We start from the raw sequence: 14,545 nt of genomic DNA, 5'->3' as shown, positions 1-14,545 counted from the left end.
TATATTTCCTCAATTAAAAAGACCCAAAAATCGACTGGTAAACTGTTTGTGGCAGGAAGCAGAGAGAAGGGTTCAGAGCCTCAGGTGTGAATTAGGCCTTTATAATTGCTAACTGTACCATATTCTCCCTTCTTCCTTTTAGTGATACCCCACCCCTGCCACAGTTTTATGCATTTGGTTGTGCAGATAGAGACTGAATTTCCCAGTCTCCCTTGCAATTAGGAGACCAACTACTTGCTGACAAAACACAGTGGAAGTGAGGAATGCCACTTCTGCATCACCCCATCTTTCCTCCTTCTTGAGGACTAAAACATGAATATGGTGCGCATAAGCCAGCTTCAACCAAGAGGACCGCATACCTCCAGACTGTTATCTGAAGAGAAATAAAATTCCATCTTGTGATAGATAAAGAAAACTTGGACCGATTCTGGTTTGAGACATAACTTTTTGCACGTGTTGTAATTCACAAGCTCCTCTGGGAAGACCCTGGCATTCTTGACAAAAACGCTTAAGCAACATTCTAATAAACTTTAATTCAAGTAAGACTTCTAGGAAGCAAGCTTCCCATCCACTTAGCGGTCAGTTATACAGGGTGCTAATGACCTGAAATCAGACATTCTTTTGCTCTTGCATCTGGCCAAAGAATATCTAACTATTCTCTTTCCTATAAAAGGTTTCTTTGACCCAGCCTGGTCATAGCTGCTTTCCTCATGGCAAACCTGAAATAAAACTTTGGCGTATGCTCCTAATTAGTCAGAAGACTTGTTTGAGCCACTATATTGTGGGGCCTCTTTGTTACAGCAGCTCGGCTACAACCTAACTAATAGGGAGAGAAGGGCCATCTTCCACCCACTCCCCCTGGGCAGAGAATTTCCCCCAGGTGGGACCCTTTGCTCTCTGTGCCCCACGTGTGCTGCTCAGCATGTGGCCTGGATTAGATGTGCTGTGTTTGATTTGCATTGGGAAATAATTTTGTTGTATTTGCTTCCCCCTCAGACTACGAGCAAGTTAGGTTCAATCCCAGTGATCATTCTGGTCTTTAGTGAAGGACCTTGACAAATACCAGCCATGCTCAGATGTGCCAAGGGGGAAGGTGTTTTGTCCAAACATTAAAGACGCCTGTGGGAGAGAACCAGACCAGGAGATGGAACTGGACCTTAACTGACCAGTTACTGCGTGCCAGGCATTTTACACACTCTGTTCCTATAATTCTCCCAACAAGCCCACAGGTGGGCATTTGTAGTAAGCCTTAGCAGCTTTGCCTGCCTACCATCCACGGGGGTAAAAGAGAATAGAGAAATTAATAAAAACAGGCGGAGCCCTGTGTGGACCACGAATAACAGTGTGCTGTGAACTGAAAGATTAACTCAGCCTTCTGAGCACCTCGGTATTCCATTTCAAGTCTGAACTGGAAAATAAGGGGGAGAATGGAAATTAAATATCAGAGGGGGACTCAAGCCAGGTCTGCCCCACTGTGAAGCTGTACCCTGGAAGCTCCTTGTCTGGCCTGGGACTGGGCCTAGGGTCCACTGGAGCCTGGTTTGGGGAGGGCAAGAGGCCAGGCTGGGGCCTGAGTGGACAGAATGGGTGAGACTTGGCAGTCATCATTCTCCATGTCCTGGTTCCTGGGTTCTGGAGAGCCACAGTGCTAGGCTTGGAACCCAGCAGATGGTCCGAGCATTTCCAGCCAGCCAGGCATGAGCCCTGGGTCCGTGGAGAAAGGCGTGGGTTCTTTGGGAAGCAGGCAGGGCCTCTCCAAGGTCAAGACATGTCAGGCCTTTTTCATTTTTGGAGGCTCATTGTGTACTGGAAGCATTAAGAGATACCGAGAACAGCATTGTGAGGACTTGGTGTATCGTAAATGTTTATGCTTGCCTAATTAACACTCTTAACACACACACACAAATACAGTGCAATACATTTGTTCTGTTCACAAGATAATTACAGGATTCATAAACAATGTCGACTTGGGCAGAGGTGTGGGGAGGATGTGGTCTGCAATGGAACGTGCTCTTAATGCCCCTTGAATGTTCTCGGTTCTAAATCCTGTGAGAGAAACAGTCTGAATTTATAACTGAATGTATAACTGTACATAGAAATAATATCAGAAGCTTATATTTAATTCTGTTCAAGAACGTGAGGCCTAGGCCAGATTGTCCCCAAGCCTAAGACGTGTCTGTGAGGCCAGCCTGAGCCTGGAAGGCTGACCGGGCTGAGGCCAACCCCAAGTGGTGGGCAGGGAAAGCCTCCCCCAGGCCCAGAAATACCAGAACCAAGAGCTACAGGCCTGACTCCAGCCCCCCAAATCTGGTGGGGCTACCCCTGCTGGCTCACCTCGGACCCATAGGTCCGGCAAGGGCCAGGAAAGGCCACCGTCTCTCTTGAGGAAGGAAGCAGGGTACAAATGTCTGCTCCAAGATGCTAGCGACTCTAATCTTTCCTCTGCAGGCTGGAGACAGAAAGGGGCAGGGGTGGGAGAGGGGAAAGCAGAGTCCCAGGCTCTTATGAACTGGGTCTGATACTCCACCCCCCACACCCCTAGCCCAAGAGCCAGGCCCAGTCACCCAAACAGGAGACAGAAAGAGCTCCACAACCACTGAGAATTAAAACCTATCGATTTTCCCCATTAGCTAGAGAACGCCATCAGAGTGCATTAAAACCAGGCAAAGCATCAGCATCATGAATAATTAACATCCAAAAATGACAACCCCATGGGGCCCAGGGGAGGGGGAAAGGGGTGCCTGGAGGCCTGGGGCACCCTGACACCTTCTGACTCCCATTCCAGGGAGCCACAGCCTGGCCTCCCCTTCCTCCCCTCCGCCTCCTCCTCACTGCGTCTTCACTCTTACTCTTGTCCCTTGTCCTCTTCCTCAGAGAAACACCAAGTCTCTGAGGCACGAGACCCTGGCTGCCTTAGAGCAGGGAAGACAGAGCACTGAGATGAAAGTCAGGAGAGCCCAGCTCTGCTGTGTGTCCCCGTGTGACCTCAGGGGAGTCCACCCTCTCTGGATTGGCTGGCCTCTAGCTAAATCTCTAGGTCTGTGGCTCTAGAGAGGGACAGTGACTGGCCCAAAGCACACGGCAAGTCTGTAGAGAGCCCACACTGGAACCTGGGACCCCTAAGTCACCACCCCCAGCCTAGCCTATGGGAGCCTTTGTGCAAATCAGAAAAAGTCACACCCTTTGGATAGACTTTCAAATAAGGCACTCCTCTGGGCGGACCTATTAGAAAAAAGTAACCCCCACCTACATTGTCACAGTTCTAAAGTTAAAAGGCTCGGCAGAGCAGAGGTGGGTGGCTATCGGTCCCCACTCACCATCTCCCTGGACACCCTGTGCCGTGTATGCAGCCTAAACAACTGAATGTGGAGTTCTGTCCCCAGTCCTCACCTTTTCCTGGCCAAGAAGGCCCAGATCTGCCCTTCCAGCTAGTGGGATTCAGTTCAACTAATACAGGTGTTTCCTTCCAAGGCTCTCCTCCTCCCTCAGCTCCTCAGCTAACCCAAGTTCCCTCTTGCATCCTCCCCCCACCCCACACCCACCCATCCTTCCTCCTTGGAGCCCTGGGAGGGCCAGCACGGGAATGAACACCTCCTACATCTCCGACCGTGTCACCTCAGTCTTCTCCCCGCAGTGCACTGTCCACCCTTTTATGTCTCGGGTCCTTTGCATACATACTTAGTTCTCTCTGCTGGCGACGTCCCCTGGAAAACTCCACTTACTCTTTAAGGTTCAGCTGGAAGACCTTCTCCTCTGCTCCTCCCTCTCTTCCTCACACATGCCAACTAGTTCTTGACGCTGAGCCCTTGCACCTGCTGATCCCTCTTCCTGGGTTGTTCTCCCTCCAGATCTGGCCGGCTCCTCCTCCTCCTGCAGGTCACAGCTCCAACATTACCTCCCCCAGAGGTCTTCCCTGAGCAGCCTGTCAAACCACCTCCCCAGCATGAGCCGCTCACATCGCCCTGTTTTATTTTTTCGTAGCACTTTGCACAATCAGTTTATTTGTCCTTTCTTTGCTGATGCTTCCGGGCCACTGTGAATGGTCATGCATGTTGTAACTTGTAGAGGAGGTGAGTAGGGCTGAAACCCAGCCTGCGATCCACACTGTAAGCTGGTTCTCCTGGGCCGTGCCTGCCCGGAGGGAGCGCCCGTTCCTAAGTCACCCTGGGGCACTTTGTAGACAGACTGTGGGCCCACTGGCCTCCTGCTGTGACATGCAAGCCCAGTAAGGCAAGGGTAGTGTCTGCCCTCTTCATTGCCGGTGCCTGGCATATAGCAGGTCTCAACAAACATATTCAAGCAAACGAATTCTCAGATTCCTCCATTCCCACCCTCTTCCCACACTCCTCAACGGAATAAATGGCTGTGTGTAGTGCATCTCTGGGTCTCACAGGCTCTGTATGCAGTTCAGCTGGGTGGGTCCCACAGGGAGTCAGCCACAGAACTGTACCCAGAGTCAGGGATGCTGTTTGTTAAGGGAACGCAGCGGCGGGCGGGGAGGGAGGGAGGAGTGCGAGGGGGGAACCCCATGAGCTGAGGGGTGGATGTGAGTGGAGGTGTCCTGGGGATGCTCCCTGGAGCTCCGAGTCCTGCCCATCCCAGGGATGCTGCCCTGAGCCCCCAGTCTCACCTGGCTCCCTGGAATGCCTTCAGAGGGTTCGGACAGCCAGGACACTCTGACCAAGATCCAGATGCTGAGTGCTGCACAGAGACTCGTGGGCGGGCGGGAGGTGGCATCTGAAGGTCCTGCGGAGGCGGCCAGGCTCAGGTGGGGGCGGAACCGAGGCACCGCCCTTCCCTCTGCTCCCTGTGGCCACCCACTCTCCCCTCGGCCTCCCAGCTCTGGCAGGGAAGGAGTTAACCTCCCAGCTTCTCAGCGTGAATGTGGAGCTATTAATACCCACAGCCCAGCCAGTCTGCTGCCGGAGCAGCCACTGGAGTCGGAGGGAGCAGGGAGCACAGGCAGCAAGCTCCAGGCTCTAGCTGAAGCAGGAGCTGGAGCTAGGACTCCAGGGGCCAGAAGTTTTCTTGGAGACAGCGTGGGCACTGTGCCAGCCTCACCTGGTCCTGTCCTCGGTCACCTTTCAGCTTCAGGTCCTGACCCTCCCCCCTGGAGGCCACCCATGTTACCCACCCCAGCAGAGAAGAACAAACTTTCTCAGGGAAACCACCTCTACTGCCCCTTGCTGGCTGGATGGTGAGGAGCAGATGCCTGGACAGACAGATGAACAGATGGACAGGGTACCTGAGAGCCTGTCCTTTCAGTCTCACCTCTGACAGGCAGCAGCAGAGAGGGCAGCTGAGGGGCCTAGGGCTCCACAAGGGACAGCGAGGGACCCTGCTGGACCTTTGTCCACCAGCAAGCCACCTCTGAGTCCAGGCCACTTGGAACCTGCTTCCCAAGGCCAAGCCCTGTGGCTGGAAGTCCTGCGGGTCAGGACAGGAGTCCCCATCAGACAGAGCCACAGGCTCTTCCACCCACCGAGACAACGGGTAATCTGAGTGAAAAGGCACAGGTGGCAGGTGGGCAGGCGCGGGGCCCTGAGGCTAACAGGCTGCTGACCCTGGAGCACTCTGGCTCAGGGACCCCTGCCCAGACCGGGGACGGTGATGCCGAGGCCGCCTCCAGTCACCCCTGCCCTGTCCTGGAGTTGCCTCCGGCTTGGCCCCTGGGCTGCGGATCAGAGGATGTGCCAGCCTTCTGCTTCATCTGCTTCCACAGGGAGGAGGAGGAGGAGCTGCTGGAAGAGGTCCCACTGCAGAGGTCAGTGCCCGTGGTGGGCAGCGGGGGGACAAGGTGAAGGCACGAGGCTCAGGCTTGGGCCCCTCAGTGCATGGCAGGCCTGCTTCTGAGTCTCTTGGTCCACTGTTTACCGCCCACCACCACCTCCCTGCACCAGACTCTCAGATCTCTCACCAGGTTGTCACCACAGCCTCGTCCCTGTCTCTTCCATCCTGGCCCCGCAGTGACCTCTCTGTCCTCTCCCGTTGTGGTCATGTTCCCCCTGCTCAGAGCCCTCCATGGCTCCCGGCTCCCACAAGATGAAGTCGGTACTCGGCTGTGCATTCAAGGCCTTTGTAATTGAACCAACCCCACCCAACTCGTCTCACTCCGCTCCACTGTATTCAGTCCCAATGAAACTCTGCCCAGATTTTCCTTCCCCAGCTACCCTCCACCCAGGCCCAGCTGCAATGCTTCCTCTTCCAAGAAGTCCTCCAGGAAACCCCTGCCCCACCCTGAGCTGAGAGCCACCTTTTCTCCCTGCACTGAAATGACAGCTGATAGTGTTGAGTCTCTGTTGAATTAATAAGTAAAAATGTCTCTGTATGTATATGCTGTGTGTATAAGATGCCTGTGAGTGTATGTGTTTGTGTGTGCGTGTGTGAAAGAAAGGGAGAGGTAGGGAATGAAGGATTGTGTGACTGTGTGATTGGGTGTTTGGGAGTGAGTGTATGTGATTGGAGTGTGGATGCATGCTTGTGGGAGCGGGTCGGAGGCCTATGTACCCACGCGGGAGAGGGGCTGTGCACTGTGCCCAGGTGGGTGTTCAGGCCCTAGGAACCATTATCCCTTTGCCAGCTCTCCCCACCCCCACTTGCAGGGAAGCCCAGGCTCTGGCTAAGTGCATTACCCAAGCTGTGACCACAGGCTTTCAAAATGGATGGAATATCTGCGGGGGAGACAAGGGTCACCTCTGCTCTGGCCCAGCCAGCCCACACCTCCATCACCACCTGAGTCAGCACTGCCCCGGGCGGGGTGAAGGGCAGGCTCAGGGCCAACCCAGGTGCCCTATCCAAGCCTGTTGCAGGAGGGTGGGGATATGGGCTCCTGCAGGCTGAGCCAGCTTCCTCCCTGAATCTGTTAGACCCTGGGTCTACAATTTTCTCTCTGTGGACTTTTGTCTCCTCATCTGTGAAATGGGGGGCTACTTCTGCCACAGTTATCAGTTCGTCATTCATCAGTGACTGAGCACCCACAGAGTGCCAGGGCCCGCAATGGGGCCTGGAGCCCCTGCCCCAGCCCTCACTGGGTCACAGCCTGCTGGGAGAGACAGCAAGCAAACACATCAGTTTAAAGGGTAATGGGTACCTTGATGGGCGTGGGTGCACTGTGCTCAGGGACTCAGGGAAAGACTGACCGCCTCGGCCCGAAGGAGCCCTGCAGGTCTGTCTTACAGTCAGACCAAGTCAGGAGCCTCAGTGCTATAGATCACGGATGTGCAAGTGCTTCTTGAACTCCAAAGCAATGGACTCCAGAAAGCATCACTATATTTATAGTCGGAGCTCAAAATGCTGTTGAATGAATAAATGAATATGACATGAGGAGATAGGACATCAGAATCATCTGAGTTGATTGGTACATATACACACTCCTAGGCCCTGACCTGGAGACTTTGCAGCCTCAGGTCTTAGAGGAGATGTATGTGTAAAATTTTAATCTGTCACCCCAAGTTAGCAACTTGAGCAAACTAACATTTGGAAAACTCCAGAATGAGAAAGGCACATGCCTTAGGATCAGGCAGCCATGAGATCCTGCTCTCCTCCCTCATCTCCTCCATCTTCCACCTCCAACTTTGGAGATCACCCCTGTAAAGGATGCCCCTCTGCCTCCTGCTCTGGCAGTGTGATGGCCTGTGTTTGCAGGAACCAGTCTCCTTTCCAGCTGGTGGGCACTGGCCCTTTAAGGCCTATGGAGGGGACACAGCCAGGCTGGGCAGAGACAGTGACCACAGGTGCCAGGTGGTGAAGCTAAAAATACTGAGTGATGTGGACGCCCAGGCTGCAGGAGCCAGGCAGTGCTTGCTGAGGAAGGGGGAGGGAAGGCTCTGGAATGCTTCTGTCCTAGTAGAGGAGGGGCAGCGGGCAGTGAGGCTTGGTGGGGTCACCTTGGGGGCTTAGAGGAGCCTCTCCCGACCCTGCTCCTGTTAACCTTTGTCCAGCCTCCAGAAGGCTCCAAGATTCACTCTCAGTAGTGGGCTGCCATGTTGGCAGCCCTGGGGTTGGCAGCCTCTGTAACCCACTTCTCTGTGACCCTGGGGAAGTCATTCCTGCTCTTGGGGACCTCTGTAAAGTTTAAAAGTTGGACTTTCTCAGGCACTTTAAAGGACAGAGAGGCAATGGGGGGGTGCAGGTGACCAGTTCACTCATTTTTGGATTCAACGGACTTTTCCTGAGGCCTTCTGGGGACTGGACATTGAAGCCACAGAGAAGAATATGACACAGGCACTTCCCTGCAGGAGCCTAGTGAAGACAAGACAGTGCACTGGAACAGTGACATGCAGTGTGACGTGCTGGAATAGAGGTGTGAGCACTGTGCCCTCAGCTTCTGCTGTGGGATGATGCCAGAAACTGCCTGCAGAGAACACATCTGCATTTGATGAAAACTTGTCAGCAAAAGCATCACCCGCAGTGTTGCTCACCAGCCACCTACATAAGGTGCTTTGATGTATTAATTAAGGCGAGCTAGCTGTTGATAAATAAGCCTGGAAATCATAATGGTTTGACTGAGTAGAGCCTATATCCTGCTTAGACAAAGTCTAGGGGGGTTGGAGGTGCGGCTCTGCCCACCTCCCACCTGCCCCCACCCCCCGCCCCAGTCTTTCAGCGACTCAGGCACCTCCCATCTTGTGACTGTGTCATCATCCTCTGCAGCCACTGGCAGATGAAGAAGAAAACAGGGATCACATGTGAAGTTCTTATGAGCTAAAGCTGGAAGTGGCCCACTTCACTTCTGCCCACACTCGCTGGCCAAAACAGCTAATTGCACAAGAAACTGGGAAACATAGTCCAATTGTGACAAGCTCATAGGATTCTTATGAAAATAAAACATCATTTGGTATACGTGAAAGCACTAGGCACATAGTAGGTGTCCAGTGCATTCGTTCGTTCATTCATTCATTCATTCGTCTATCTGTTCATCCCGCAAATTTCACTGAGCACTCTCAGTGGGCTAGCACTAGAAACTGGATAGTGAAAAAATACCATTCCCGTTCTCATAGGGCTCACGTCAAATAGCGGAGCCAAACGAAACACGAGTAAACAAATGAATATGATCATCCATGTTCGAATCCCACCGTAAAGGACAAAACCTGAGGGACGGTGGAGGAGGCACCCACTTTGCATAAGGTGAACAAGGAAAAGTAGGGACATTTCACCTGAGACCTAAAGAATGAGAGGGAGCTGGGCAGAATGGATGTAGGAACAGCCAGCAAGAACGGAGAGTGGAGAGGCCCAGAGACAGGCTGGAGATCGGTGAATGTGAGGAAATATCAGGTCAGCGTGACTAGAACAGAGCGAATCATGGCGAGTGTGTCACCGGGTGATGGGGAGAGATCGCATAGGCTTTGTGGGCCGTGGGGAAGAACGTGGATTTTCTCTGGATGGGACTGGGAAGCCTTTGGAGGCTTTTAAGTGAGGAAAGCAATATAATGATTGACATTTTAAATGGTCCCTCCGGCAGCTCTGGGCAGAATGGGTATGGGACACCATTGTGGAGGTCATGGTGATGATGGAGGGGGCATGGTGGTGGCCTGGACCGAGGTGGGCCTTACAGATAGAGGAGGTAGATCTATTTAGAAGGCAGAATTTGCTGATGGGTTAGAGGAAGAAGGGAATCTGGGGTTTCCGGGTTGGATAAGTGCGTGGATGATGGGAAGGCTCAGGGAGGGGAAGAGGTGTGGTTAGAAACTCAAGGATTCTACCATGGATATTTTCAACTTGAGAAGCATGTGAGGTGTCTAAGAGTCTAGAGAGCAAGTCTCTTGACTGGCGAGAGACTCTCACAGACATCAACTAAAGATGGCATTAAAAGCCATGAGGTCGCACTGGAGAGAAAGGGGAGGGAAGAGGCCCAGGACTGAGCCCTTGGAGCTCCACAATTTTGAGGTCACATGAAGGAGGAGCCATGAGGATGGAAGATAAAGAGCAGCTGACAAAGTAGGGAGAGAACCGGGGGTGTGGACAGTCATGGAAAGCGAGAGAAGAGCATCTGAAGGAGGAGAGAGAGGACAACTGGCTTCAAAAATGCCGAACAGTCCAGCGGGAAAAGGATGGATCAAGAGACAAAGAAAAAAGTGTCTTGGAGGGTGGAAACAAAAGCAGATGCCAGGGGAGACTTCTGGTTAAAGATGGTGGATCGAACATACAGTAGTCCCCCTTATCTGCAGTTTCACTTTCCTGAGGTTTCAGTTACACGATTAGCTGGATTAGTAAAAAAAAAAAAAAAAAAAAAAAAAAGAAAATTCCAGGAAAAGAACAATTCTAAGTGCAAATTGTGCACCATTCTGAGTAGTGTAGGTAAATCTTGTTCTTAAAATAGTGCTCCATCCAGCGATCACAGTGCTTTTTGATTCCAGTAACTCTTCTTTACTTAATAATGGCTAAAGAAGAAGAAGTGCAGGGGTAGCGATCCTAGCGAATCAGACTCATGAAAACCACCCAAGTCCTTCTATACAACACTGAAAAGTGGTAGGAAGTTCTAACTTAGAATGGAAAAAAAAAAAAAAAAGCATGCCGAGGTTGCTATGATCTATGATAAGAACGAGTCTTCTATTCATGAAATTGTGAAGAAAGAAAAAGATGTGTGCTAGTATTGCTATTACACCTCCAACCGCAAAAGTTACAGCCTTGGTGCATAAGTGCTTAGTTAAGGTGGAGAAGGCATTAAGCACGCAGGTGGAAGCCAGGAGCAGAAAACGTGTTCCTATGGACGGCAAAGTGTTGCGCCAGAGAGCATTAAGATTGCATGAAGACTTCAGCAAGGGGTCTCCTAAAACAAGTGACAGGACCATTTACTGCAAGTAAGGGATGGCTGCACAGACTCGGGAATAGGTTTGGACTGGAAAATATAAAAATTGCCGGAGAAAAAGAGAGACCATATTCACATAACTTGTATTATAGTATATTGTTACAACTTCTATTTTATCAGTCGTAATTGTTGTTGATCTTAGTGGGCCTCATTTATAAATTAAACATTATCACAGGTATGTATGTATAGGAAAAAACTCAGCATATTTCAGTACAATCTGCAGTTTCAGGGATCCACTAGGGGTCTTGGAAAGTTTCCCTGCAGATAAGGGGAACGACTACAGGGGAGTCTTTTGTTGCCGCCTTGACAAATTACCTTGACAAAGTTAGTTACTTAAAGCCAAAGAAATTTATCATCTTACAGATTATATGTCAGAAGTCCCACAGGTCTCACTAGGTTAAAACAAGGTGTTCACAGGGCCACTGTAGGAAGTTCTTTCTGAAAGAGTTTTCTGGGAGCTCTAAGGGAGCCTCCATTCCTTGTATTTTCTAGAGGGCACCTGTATTCCTTGGCTCGTGGCACCCTCCCTCCAGCAAAGTGGCATCTCTCTGGCCCTCCTCTCATAGCTTTGTCTCTGACCGCAGCTGGGAAAGGTACTCAGCTATTCATGCTTCGTGTGATTAGATTGGGCTCACCTGACCAATCCAGGATCCATCTCAAGGTCCTTAACCTTAATCACATCAGCAAAATCCCTTTTTGCCCTATAACGTAACATACACATAGGTTCTAGGGATTAGGACACAGACATTCTAGTGGGCCATTATTCTGGCTACCACAGTGTGAATCAGCAAGAACTAATACAGTGAAAAGGAGACGACAGCAACAAATTTTGAAATGTGGTAAGTGATTTAGCAGCCCGCTGACCTTGCAATTGAAGTGGACCCTAAACTTAGACTGAGAGAAGCCAAGAGGCACCAGAGTTTACCCCCCACAAAGCTCCCAAAGGCACGGGTGTTAAAGGACTAAGTACCCCTGAAACTGGAGTAAAGTTGGGGCCAAAAACCGGAGCATTGGTCTAAGAAGGGCTTTAATCCTCAGATTTCCTTCTTCACTCAGCACAGCTGGGTAGCTGCCCCTCCCCCACTCCAACAAAGACTGAAGTTTCGTTCTCTAGAGAGGAGAAAATGCAGGGTCTCTGAACCAAGGACACAGCATGACAAGGGGGGAGTCACATGCCCAGCCAGAGGTTTATTGGAATGCGCCATCCTGCATGCGAGAAGCCCTGCCCCTCCCCGCCATCACCTGGGACCTTCTTCCCCATCTTGGCTTCCAAGATAGTGAAGTCAGGACCGCAGTCTCCAGGCAGGACACGCCAGAGTTTATTCCTGAACATATCAAAGATGGATATTTTGTTCAATCTCTGAACATATCAAAGATGGATATTTTGTTACGTTGTTTCATTTTCTGTTTTTTATTTTGTTTTAGTTTTCTTCTCCCTTCATGGTTTCTATTTCCGCCAAACTGCTTTTTTTGTTGTTTTGTTTGTATTAGTCCTTTTCTATCTTAGAGTCTAACACACCAAGAAAAGAACACCTAAATAGGTTGTCAGTCCGGATTTCCCAAAGAAATGGCCCAACTCCAACTCTCCGTACTGAACCCCTGAGTCAGCCAGCTCTCCCGCTCCCAGCATAGCTCAGCAGCTTGCTTTTATAAATTGTTTTTTTTTAATTCTTTAATCAAGGTATAATTATAGTGAAATGCAACGGTCTTAAGTGGTCAGTTTATTGAGCTTTGACCAATGTATATAACTGTGTAACCCATACCTCACTCAAGACATAGAACATTTCCATCTCTCCAGAAAGTTTCGTCATGCCCCAAAATTCAAGCACCTCCCCCCACACACACACACACACCACCTTTACACACACACACACACACACACACACACACACAGGCAAGCCGATCTAAAGCGTTTCTTCTGTTCTGACCAGCAAATCCATAGAATAGACGAATAACCGAGATCAACCAACATTTGAGGAAAACTTCTAAGCGTTGGGGCCAAACAAAATAAGTAAATCTAAAGCCCAAACTTAAGCATAGTACTCCACTCACTTTCTATATATTCCATTAGCCCAAATATAATGCCTATAACAAAAGCCATTCCTTTGAAAAAAAAATATATGCTCAAAATGAAACAATTAAAATTGATGCCCATCTCCATATGCTGCTCTGCTATTTCAAAGTCTTTCTCTAAGCCTGTACACCAAACCATCCCTTCTCTCCCCACCATAAAGAGGTCAGTCCGGGCCAGGGACAGGCCTTGCCCTTGTTTCCCTCTCCCTTCTTCTGCCTGCTACTACATGCTAAGGTAACAAATTCCCAGCAAAACATTCATAACCTAAGCTCTTCTTTACATGGACACCTTTACACAGCATTCTTAACTAATTTAAAAAAATAAAGTTGAAGTACAAAAATGCTCTAAAATAAAAACCACATGTGTGGGGTTGCATCTCCAAGTAAATGAATCACTGAGAGATAGACTAAGGGAATTCCAAGAAGAGTGTGAGGGGCTTGGGCTGAAAAGGTAAGGAGGAGGAAGCAGGATTGGGCAAGGAGAGTCTTCAGACCACAATGTAGAAGCGACACCTGTGAAATAAACAAGAGGGAAACAGATCTGGGTAGGGAGAGCCTGACTTTGATGATGATCAACAAAGTCTTGGCCAAACCACTGGGATCCCCAGAGCAAAGACTGTCCATTAGAGGAGCCCCACATGGGGTGGAACTGGCCAGGGCCTAATGTATCAACTGTGCTCATTCACTGGCTGGGACTGCCCAAGAAGACCTTGGTCTTAGCTGCATTGCTGAGGTGAATCTCAAAGCTGTTGATGCAGGACGGGCTAATTCCCCCAAGTGAGGACTCAAGCCCTATACCCTACACCCACCTAAAGAGAGTCCTTGACTCTATGCAGGAAAGAATTCAAGTACGAGCCACAGTTAGGGACAAAGGAAAGTTTACTAGGGGAGGTAATAATGCTCCACAGACAAAGACGTAGTCTCCTCTCAAAAACAGAGAGGAATTCAGTTTAAATCTTTTCCTTTCCAGGTACGGGTCTGCAGCATTAAAGGCACGGGGAAGTAGTTGTTAGTGATCTCAGGAGGAATCTTCCGCATGCTGATCAGCTAGTTCCCAATGTCTAGCAGCACGTAGCAGGCTCTGAATACAACCCGGTGTAATTTTTAGTCGATTTGTATAGTTCTCGTGCCTCTTTCCTACATTACTGTCAGCCAACTGCACTCCTTGCTTTGAGAGACAAATTTTTTTTGAAAGAAAAACCCAGTGGGCCACCTCCATGGCTGCCACAATGTGGAAAACAGAGGAGAGGATTTAGACAATGAAATACTTCAAATATTTATCAGAACAGACCTGAGTTTTCACATTGGAAGGTCCAACGAAAGGGTAAAAATAGACCCACACCAAGGCCAGTCACCAGTAAACTTCAGAATACAGGAACAAGAAGGACATTCTACAAGATTCTACAAAGGATCAAGAATTATAATGGCATCGGACTTCTCAACAACAGTCTTGGAAAACAGAACACAAGGGAGCTGTTTTCAAAGTATAAAAGAAAATGATTTCCAGCCTAGAATTCTATACCTAGCCAAACCATTAATAAAGCAAGGGTAGAAAAAAGGTCTTTTCAGATTTACAAAATCTGAAAAATTTTACCTTCCATGCACCCTTTCTTAAGGAAGCTACTGAAGGGTGTGTCCCATTAAAAATAAGGGGGGAAAAAAACA

General features: G+C 49.8%; 1 protein-coding gene and 1 long non-coding RNA gene across 2 annotated transcripts in view; both read left to right on the top strand.

Moving 5' to 3' along the window:
* LOC120620149 (uncharacterized) overlaps nucleotides 1-756 on the top strand; it is a 19,993-nt gene extending 19,237 nt beyond the window's left edge. Inside the window, exon 4 of the long non-coding RNA XR_005657749.1 lies at nucleotides 143-756. This is a non-coding gene — a long non-coding RNA (uncharacterized LOC120620149). The remainder of the gene's footprint in view (nucleotides 1-142) is intronic.
* Nucleotides 757-5,744: 4,988 nt separating this feature from the next.
* The window catches only part of SBK1 (SH3 domain binding kinase 1), a 44,731-nt gene continuing 35,930 nt past the window's right edge, over nucleotides 5,745-14,545 (top strand). Inside the window, exon 1 of the mRNA XM_039884672.1 lies at nucleotides 5,745-5,764. The gene's annotated coding sequence lies outside the window, so the exon portion shown is untranslated. The remainder of the gene's footprint in view (nucleotides 5,765-14,545) is intronic.

Source organism: Pteropus medius, unplaced genomic scaffold (assembly GCF_902729225.1).
Source record: "Pteropus medius unplaced genomic scaffold, Ma_sr-lr_union100, whole genome shotgun sequence".
NCBI lineage: Eukaryota > Metazoa > Chordata > Mammalia > Chiroptera > Pteropodidae > Pteropus > Pteropus medius.
Note: the sequence above shows the minus strand (reverse complement) of the source record. Positions and strands in the feature narration are given on the sequence as shown.